The sequence below is a fragment of the Vicia villosa genome, unplaced genomic scaffold (genome assembly GCF_029867415.1).
Source record: "Vicia villosa cultivar HV-30 ecotype Madison, WI unplaced genomic scaffold, Vvil1.0 ctg.004546F_1_1, whole genome shotgun sequence".
NCBI lineage: Eukaryota > Viridiplantae > Streptophyta > Magnoliopsida > Fabales > Fabaceae > Vicia > Vicia villosa.
Window position 1 is genome coordinate 50,287 of NW_026706459.1, and position 9,424 is coordinate 59,710.

Here is a 9,424-nt window from a genome sequence, read left to right on the forward strand (position 1 = left end):
TTGGTACCACATGCATAATGTCAGTTCATACATATGCATGATTAGTGTGACTTGAATGATGAGTATGATTGTATGTTTGAACGATGTATTTTGTTGACGTTTGTGTAATTGATGGATGTTTCCTGATACTCTGAATATGATGAAATTGGGTGGATAATATAACCATGAGGTGTTATTGTTTATGATGCTATAATATTTGTTAATCGTGAATGAAACTCACCCTTACATGTTGTCATTTTCAGATTGAGGATAGCGACTTTTGACTTAGTGAGGATTAGCTCGCGAGTCAGTGTGTTAGTTTAGCGTTAGGTGTCATGCTCTAATACACATAGTCGATCATCATCTATGCATCTCTGACATAATTCACACATATTTCACACATCTTTCACCGTTCACACATAGTTGACCATCATTAGGTTTTACAAAAAAATTGGGGTAATACGAGTAAGATTCCGTGACATGGTTCACACATAGTCGAACATCATCTATTGACTCTCTAACATGGTTCGCACATGGTCGACCATCATCAATTGACTTTCTGACATGGTTCACACATAGTTGACCATCATCGGTTGACTGCCTGACATGGTTCACCCATAGATAACCATCTTCTGTTCATATGTAACATGGTTCACACATAGTCGAACATCATCGGTTGACTCCCTGGCATGGTTCGCACACAGTTTACCATGATCTATCCATCTATAACATGGTTTGCGCATAGTTGACCATAATTTGTGGGATGTCTAACATGGTTCACACATAGTTGACCATCTCATATCCACCTGTAACATGGTTCACACATATTTGACCATCATCTGTTGGATGTGTTGACATGGTTCACACACATTTGAGTATATCCTATCCATTTATAATATGGTTCACACATAGTTGACCATCATCTGTTGGATGTCTAACATGGTTCACACATAGTCGGCCATCATTAGTGTACTGTGCGACATGGTTCACACTTATTTGGTCATCATCAGTGCGTCTCTGACATCATCAGTGATTGTCGTACTTTGTTCATACATAGTGGAACATCATTTTTTTGATTGTCTGACATGGTTCACATAGTCGATTGTCTTTAGTGCATCCCTGACATATATTTTTAAATTAAAAAACGTGACATTTTTAATTTAATAAATAAATGACGCAAAAAACTTAATTTATTTTTTAAATTAAAAAAAACTGCATATTTAAAAAATGTTTTTTTAAAAATAAATAATACTTATTTTAAAAATAAATAAACGTTATTTTTAAAAATTTTAAATATTTATTTTTTAAATTAAAAAAAAAGCGTGACATATCATTTTTAATAATTATTTTTAATGAAGATGCAATATAAACGTTATATATATTTTTGCTAAAATATCATTACCATTACCATTGTAAAGCAAATATATACTTTAATGAGCAAATATAAATGAAGTTGCCATATTACATTAAATTTAAAATGTGAACACATTAAGCTAAATATATACATATTTATAAAAAATTTATATCTTTTTTTTTTAATGTAGCAAATATGATGCAACCTATATAAATGGTAATTAATTTGCAGGTAAATATTAAAGTAATATTGTTGGAATCAATATATGAATGCCCTGATGATAACTTTTGCTCTCTGAATGGTCTCAGATTTAGCCCTTCTCACATTCAATAAAACCATATCTTTTGTTTCCATTGAAATGCAATGTTAAATGACCAGAAAATAAGCCATTTCATTATACTAACCTAAGAGATAAAATCAAATGATAGTCCAATCTAGCATAAATAATTATTTTTCGTCCCATAAAAAAAACTTTTTTTTCTTAATTAAAATTAATTACAATTCAACTTACAAATAAGGGAGACTTGAATTTCTCCTAATAAATTTATAATATAAAACTAATTAAAACTATCATAAAAAAAAGTTCCATGTTAAAATAACTTTTATTCATATTATTATGCATAGTTTGAATAAGAAAATAGTAATTTAGAAAAAAATCTCAGTATAAAATACGTAATAATAACAACAATAGAAATTAATGAAATAAAATTAAAATAATATATTGCAAATACTAACAGGTTTAGGGATTGAACACAATACCGAAAGATCAAATAAAAGGCAAGCTTCCACTACGTCATTGTTTACTTTCTGATTCTGTTTTGATTTACATTTAGTATTATTAACAGTTCATTCGTGCAAATGAAATTATGAAAGTGCAGTTTTTTTGTCGAAATCACAGTGCTACACCGTGATTATGTCAAACTCACCCGGTATAATATTTCTATAAACTATTTCGGGAAATTTATAAAAATACATTGAAAATTGCTTATGAGCATATATTTTATTAGTCTTTCCAAACACCTTATACAAATGTTTATCTCATAAGATAAACTTAAAATAAACTCTTCTAAACAGCACTTAAATGTCCATCCCTGTCTATGGCTTCCATACTCAACCTTGAATGTTTGCCCGGGGCGTTCAAACATGGCAAAATGGCATTCCACTCAATGAATACAATATAATATTATTACTAGATTTCTTTGTACAACTCTGATGGGTAACTCATGTCTGTAATTGTCAAATTCTGTTCATTGAAGCATAAAGAAAAAAATTAAACTTCTATCACAGTATATAATCATATGCATAAAACTGAATCTCCAACACTTTTAGTAACAAAATGCAAAGATAGAATTTCAATTTCTATTGTAATACTTTTATTAATGAAAAGTTAGTAAAAAACTGGTGCAACTGTTTGCATTTATAACAACAAACAGTTGACTTGCTATAGCAGGTTTTGATACACTCAAATTGGCAGGTGTAAGTGTTGAAGATAGGCACAATTCTAAACTAAGCTTTAACTAGCCTTACTCTAATAACCTCCTCCCTCCACACAAAATGGCGGGGAGCCAACAACCCTGAGTATGTGTCTTAGAGCAATGAATCTAATGGATGGTTGGGGCTTAGTAAGGGCATTTGCGCACTACTCAGTGTCAAATATATGGAGAACTAAAAGCTGCAGAGTTGGAAACCGGATCCTGTGGTTGTGCCTCTGTAGCTTCACGTGTTGCTTTTTCCTTTGCTTTTTTTGGCTCTATCCAACACTTCTTCCTGTATACAAATTAGTTTCAAACTAGTCAAAGATGTGCATCTAAGTCTGAAATAACCTCATCAGCGGAATGTTATTCACAGTGCAATGCATCAATTTTAAATTATGCACCAGTGCAACGTTAGATTGATGTATGAAGGCCTGACACAGCCAAATACACATAAAATATAGATACTGACGCGGAAACACCAATAATAATTTGAGAAACACGTTATTGGATATAAAGACATGTTATTGTCGGGCTCGTGTTGACACCAGACACTTCTTCAATGGGAAATATCGAATTTTCAGAGGGGAAATGGATAGCGGGACAGAAACCTCTCTGGGCCAGCTAGTGTTATGCACTGCTAAGGCTCTTCCCATAGCACGTCCAGCGTCCGCTCTACTATGCCATAGCGGGATAGCGACGCTATTGACTACTATGATCCTATACCAGTTATTATTAAGATCACCTATTGAACATTAAGGTCCAACACAAGGGTTCAACTATATGCTACCAGTCAAACTATAATCTAATTCTAGCTATCAAACAATAAAAAAATCAGGGCTGTCAATCGCAGAAATAGCGGTTTCTTTAAATCCAGTAAAATACAATGGCGGTTTAAATTGTTCGTTACCTGAAATTCCTGAATTTGTTTTTGTTGTTCAGCTTGCAATCTTCCAACATTACTAAAAAACTCACCAACCATCGACTCAATTCTCTCATTCAAAGTTTCAGCCAGAGCTTTAACCAAGAAAATTGCATCCAGAACATTTTTGTTGGTGCCATCACCTGCATAAGGATGGATAAGGCTGAAAATTTTAACCAGTCTCTAACAACATTAGGGATGGGAGTCTGAATTGCCTTTTCAACAAACAACTCAGCAAAAAAATGTGCTCAACAATGCCTCAGAGTATATTACAAATATTGGTAACAATCTCTTCTATAGTTCTTAGAATAAGGATGGCATGCAGTCTACAACAGACAATGTGTGAATCTACATGAGTACACTCCAAGTAAAATTCACATCACATCGATCATGACAATAATGAAAATACATTAAACTTCAAAATCATGTCTAAAATTAAACTACATTGTCAGGTTGAAATGTAAATAATGCACACATATGTGTACACCTGCAAAAAGTTACTGGGGGTATAAACTTGCTTTATCAGTTTTCAAAAACAAATTATCAATGGAAAGCTGCAACCTCGTCACTGAAGTGTTTGAGCAGGTTCTCAATGGTCATAACGCTATGGTCTGACTTATCTCTGACTCGTACACTCACCTGGCACAATGAAAAAACTCTTAGCTTCCTATAGAGTAAAAATTGAAACCATTCTATTAATCAGATAGTGGAAATAGGAAGAACCTGTCCTGTATTTGCTTCCTCTTCCCCAACAACCAAAGTGTAGTTGTACTGTGCTAGCTGAGCTTCTCGTACCTATAGAATGACAACTAGTTAATATAGTTCTTTCTTTAAGCCTTAGAAAATAAAAGCTTACTAAAATAAAATAGAACTACTTGAATGGGGCCATTCACAAATTCAAAACAGAAAAAAGGGAATGCTGAATCGCATGAATAAGATGAATATAACACTAAATATAAGAGACAGAATACCAGTGGGGAAAAACACTACTCAGAATGAAATTCACTTAGGCAAACAGCACAGTTTCAACACTTGCAGAATACTTGAACATTAACTGACAAATTTTCCCATGAATGGATAGCATGAAGTACTAAATAAAAATTTATCGATTCTAAAGGTATGTGATACCTTCTTATGAATCTTTCTAAGAATTCCAAGAACCAAACTACACAGTTTTACCACTGTAGAAATCAAACCGCTTGATAAGTCTTACACTCTCGCAATTTCTTTTCATGACCCAATATGACTCTTACAATATTGATGCACATCTTTAACGCATAATCCACCGAATACAACAGTCATTTCATGAGGCAAATTAGACCACCTAAAAATGAGGAATACACCACTCAGAATTATTAACAGCAAAGACAAATAGATTCAATGGAGTATACCTCATCAAAATGATTAACCTCGCGTCCAGATGCAACGTTGATGCTCAAGTAAAGAGACTTAATATCTGAGGAATGGAACAACGGAGGTCGTGGGTATGGTTCGGATAGTGTGGTGGAATGGGACGGTGGCAGTGATTCAGGAATTGATGGATTGGTGGCGGTTCGGGTTGTGATGAGGTGGTGGAATCAGAGGGTGGAGGTGGTTTGGGTTGTGAGGAATCATTGACGGTGGATGTGGAATTCGAGAATTACGCTGTGAGATGAAAGCACAAAAATGGCGATTAGGGATTAGGGTTCTTGAGGGTGGGGGATTTCTGTGTTTCAGTGAAAAGAGAAAGTGAATATGGTGATGTTGAAGTGAGGAAGATGTGGATATAATTTATTTTATTTTAATTGATCTTTTAATAAATATTAGTACATTTTAAAACAATATTAATATGTTATGGACTAAGTTGCAATATACAAACTATAAAATTACCATAGTAAGTGTCAATTAGGGTCATTTAATGCTTCAGTCCACTGTGGCACTATTAGGGCTTAGGGCTTAATTCTCATTGGTCAGTCAGTGACTTCACCACTGAAGTCAAATGGACGAATGCACCGTAGAATTTCCCATAATATTAATGTTGTTAGTTATCAATAATTTTTAAATTTTCAACATTTGACTTTTGGAATTATCCACCAGTCAAGATGGCCCAAAGTTATAGTAATACTACTAAGAATAATTTATAGTAAAATAAAAAGGCCTACCAATTAATTGAAAATATTCTTTTTATCATTATAGTGTCGGAAGTAGTATCTTCAATTTATGGATATATATGATAAATCAATTAAAACCATTCAATTTAAAAATAAGATATCAATTTTCCTTCGTATTTTCATATTTATTTTCATATAATTTTGAGTGAAGATCCATTTTTGTCCCTCACAAAAATCACACAATTCAAATTAGTCCTTCACAAAAAAAAGAACTCGATTTAATCCCTTACAAAATTTAACCGGACCATATTAGTCCTTATGTTAATATTTTTACCAAATCGATTTTTTTCATACTTTTAAACCGTGACTGGACTGCCACGTTGGCTTTTATTTTTTATTTTCACTTTTTATAATACTACATTAATTTTTAATTATAATTTTATTTTTAAACAACTCTGAATTAATAATATCCAAGATTTTTAATAATATTAAATAATTATGAATTTAAAACAAAAATTATAAAATTTATATCAATGAGTTCGATTCCTTATAAAAAACAATTTTGTCTTTTTGATATTATTAAATATTTTTATTTAACTATCTTATTTAATTTTCTATGTAAAATAAATCATTTAAAATAAGTGCGAATGCACGGGTATCACATTAATATTCAAAATATTGAATGTTAACGGAAGCACGGAGTTATTTATTAAAATATTGAATATTAACGGGAGCACGAAGTTTACTAATCAAAATTTTGAATATTATCATAAATATTAAGTTATTGATCCAATTTTGAATATTAACGGAAACCCGAAGTTATTGATCAAAATAATAAATATTAACGGGAACACGGAGTTATTGACAGAATATTGAATATTAAAGAGAACATGAACTTACTGGTAATTTTTTTAAATATTAACAGAAATATTAAGTTACTGATAATTTTTTTGAACATTAACGGGAACAAATTTGGAATATTAACGGAAACATAAAGTTATTGATCAAAATATTGAATATTAACGGGAACACGGAGTTACTCATCAAAATAATAAATATTAGCGGGATCAAGTAGTTACTGATCAAAATATTGAATATTAACGGGAACAAATTTGGAATATTAACGAAAATACGAAGTTACTGATCAAAATAATGAATATTAGCGGGAACATGAAGTTACTGATCAAAATATTGAATATTAACGGGAACATGAAGTTACTGATAAAATATTGAATATTAAAGAGAACATGAATTACTGTTCAAAATATTGAATATTAACAGGAACATGAAGTTACTGATCGAAATATTGAATATTAACGGGAAAATGATGTTTATTGATCAAAATATTAAATATTAACGGGAACATGAAGTTAGTGATCAAAATATTGAATATTAACGGTAACCTAAAATTATTGATCAAAATATTAAATATTAACGGGAACATGAAGTTGTTGATCAATTGATCAAAATATTTTTATCATCCATACATTTTCTTTACACATATTATTTCTCAATGGATCCTCTACATTTTTTAAATGCATCCTTAGATTAATTACTTTTTATTTTCAATATTCAATTTTTTTAATATTTGTATTTTTATAACTTTTTCCATTTTAACAAAAATTTAATCTTTTACTAATACCTTTCACTAATAGTTATTGATCAAAATATCTCAAACTTTGGCCCAACCTATGAATACGAAATTTATGTGCAAGTTATATATAAGACAATAGAAATTCAATACTTTCATCAAACAATTTCTTTTACATTTTTGGAAATTTGATCGAGCCTTTTCATAAATTTTAAAAATAATAAATTTTTTATTTAGAAAATGAATTCTTAATTTGTATCTATTTTTTTCCAGTATTATTCATTCTAAAACAATATAAACTTTATTTTCTTAATTATTTTTTATTTTCGGTATTCAATTTTGTTAATATTAGAATTTTTATAACTTTTTTAATTTTAACTAAAATATAATCTTTTACTAATACATTTTATTTGCCTCAATTCAAATGCGCGAAAACGACGAATACCCGTGCGAACGCACGGGTAAGACACTAGTTATAACTAATAAAGAAATTAATATAACTATTTAGATAAATTGAATAAGTCTAGATACACAGTTTACAGTTATTCAATATTTATTATTTAACATATTTAAAAAGTAAAAAAATTATCTCCTATAAAACTTGAGAAACTACTATACCACCAAAATTTCATAAATAATCTTTTATTTTTACTATCACATTGACATAAGTAGGGTTTTTCAAAAAAATCATAGAATTGTACGAAACCACAGAACTGAACCGAACTGTTGTTAAAAAACTGAATTATTCTTTTTAGTTTATGAACCAAACCATAGTTTATCAAACAGTTCGATAACCGAACTGAACCTTTAACTGAATCAAAACTAAGTAAAATGAATTGTTATTAATTAACCACTAGACTTTGATCTGCGCGTTGCGTGATGAAAGTAAATTTATTTATTTATTTAAAAAAGTATTGTGATGTAAAATTATAATTAGATGGACAATAATTTCAATTAAGATATTAAAAATTAATATTTTTAATAAAATAGGGACGTTTGAAATAATTTAATTAAATTATAATTTGAAATAATAATATTGATAATATTAAGAAGCATTCAAAAGACATAATAACTAATATGATATTTCAATAGCAATACAATAAAAAAATATGGATTATTGAAAATGGAAAATTCCTTGAAAATATAAAGATAAATGATAATTATCGTTGGTTGGTTTTTCTTTTTTGATTTTGGGAGTTTGTTTGTAGTTTTTTAATTTTTTTAGTTTTGTTTTCATTTTTTGTTTCCGTAAGGTCTGAAGAATGATAGGTTCTTCATCAGAGGGTGTAATATTTACAATGTCACTTTTGTCCTTTTTGTTTTGATTGGGATTTAATATTTCATCTTCTTTGAATGATGAGATGTGAACATGTGTCTTCCTGAGTCTTTTTTTGTTTGGAGACTTTTTTGTGTGTCTTGTTCTTCCTCTTTCTCCTTGTCTTCAATTTCCTTTTCTGTGATAAGATTGTTGTTAGAATTTTCAAGCTGCGGTGATTGCGGTTCCTAGTTTTATAAAAAGAAAATAAATTATTTGTTTTCATAAAATAAATTTAGATTTTAAGTGTTAAATTTGTATTCCTGTTTGGTTGGACTTATGGTTGGAAGATCAAGTAGAAGCATACTTGGTACAAAAGTTTTTTTTACAGTGTAATTTTGAGATCCTTCTTTCAAGTTGTGATCGATCAACTTAATTTTAAAAATTAGTTGTCGATTACAAAGACTTTGCAGTTTCGAGGATTTGGATGTATTGTTTCCCAGGTGAGTACTTTTATTTAGGGACAAACAAAATTCTACGTTAGGGAGAGTTTGTTAGGGGTGAATTAATGGTATTTTCATGTGTTAGTATAACTATTTTTTATTCTAAACATAAGGAAATTTGATAGTTTCAGGGGGTTTTCAGTAACAATTGAACTTTATAAGTTTAGTTCAAGTTGTGAAGCAAATTGAATCACTTTGGGTACTATTGATGCAGGTTTGGAGCTGAATAGTAGATTTACAAGAGGAAAGGAAATTGGA

The 9,424-nt window shown here is 30.1% G+C and overlaps 1 long non-coding RNA gene across 3 annotated transcripts; it reads right to left on the bottom strand.

Annotated features, from left to right (window-relative positions):
* Positions 1 to 2,123: 2,123 nt before the first annotated feature.
* LOC131642143 (uncharacterized) lies at positions 2,124 to 5,491 on the bottom strand. 3 transcript variants are annotated; one of them, XR_009295781.1, is made up of 6 exons: positions 5,119 to 5,491; positions 4,856 to 5,051; positions 4,451 to 4,522; positions 3,716 to 4,366; positions 2,861 to 3,100; positions 2,124 to 2,576 (listed from the first exon to the last, which is right to left on the bottom strand). It is a non-coding gene; the product is annotated as an uncharacterized LOC131642143 (long non-coding RNA). The 3 variants fall into 3 exon arrangements; XR_009295782.1 differs by lacking the exon at positions 2,124 to 2,576 and having other exon boundaries at positions 2,681 to 3,100; positions 3,716 to 3,870; positions 4,289 to 4,366; positions 5,119 to 5,489; XR_009295780.1 differs by lacking the exon at positions 2,124 to 2,576 and having other exon boundaries at positions 2,681 to 3,100; positions 5,119 to 5,490.
* Between the last annotated feature and the right edge of the window lie 3,933 nt (positions 5,492 to 9,424).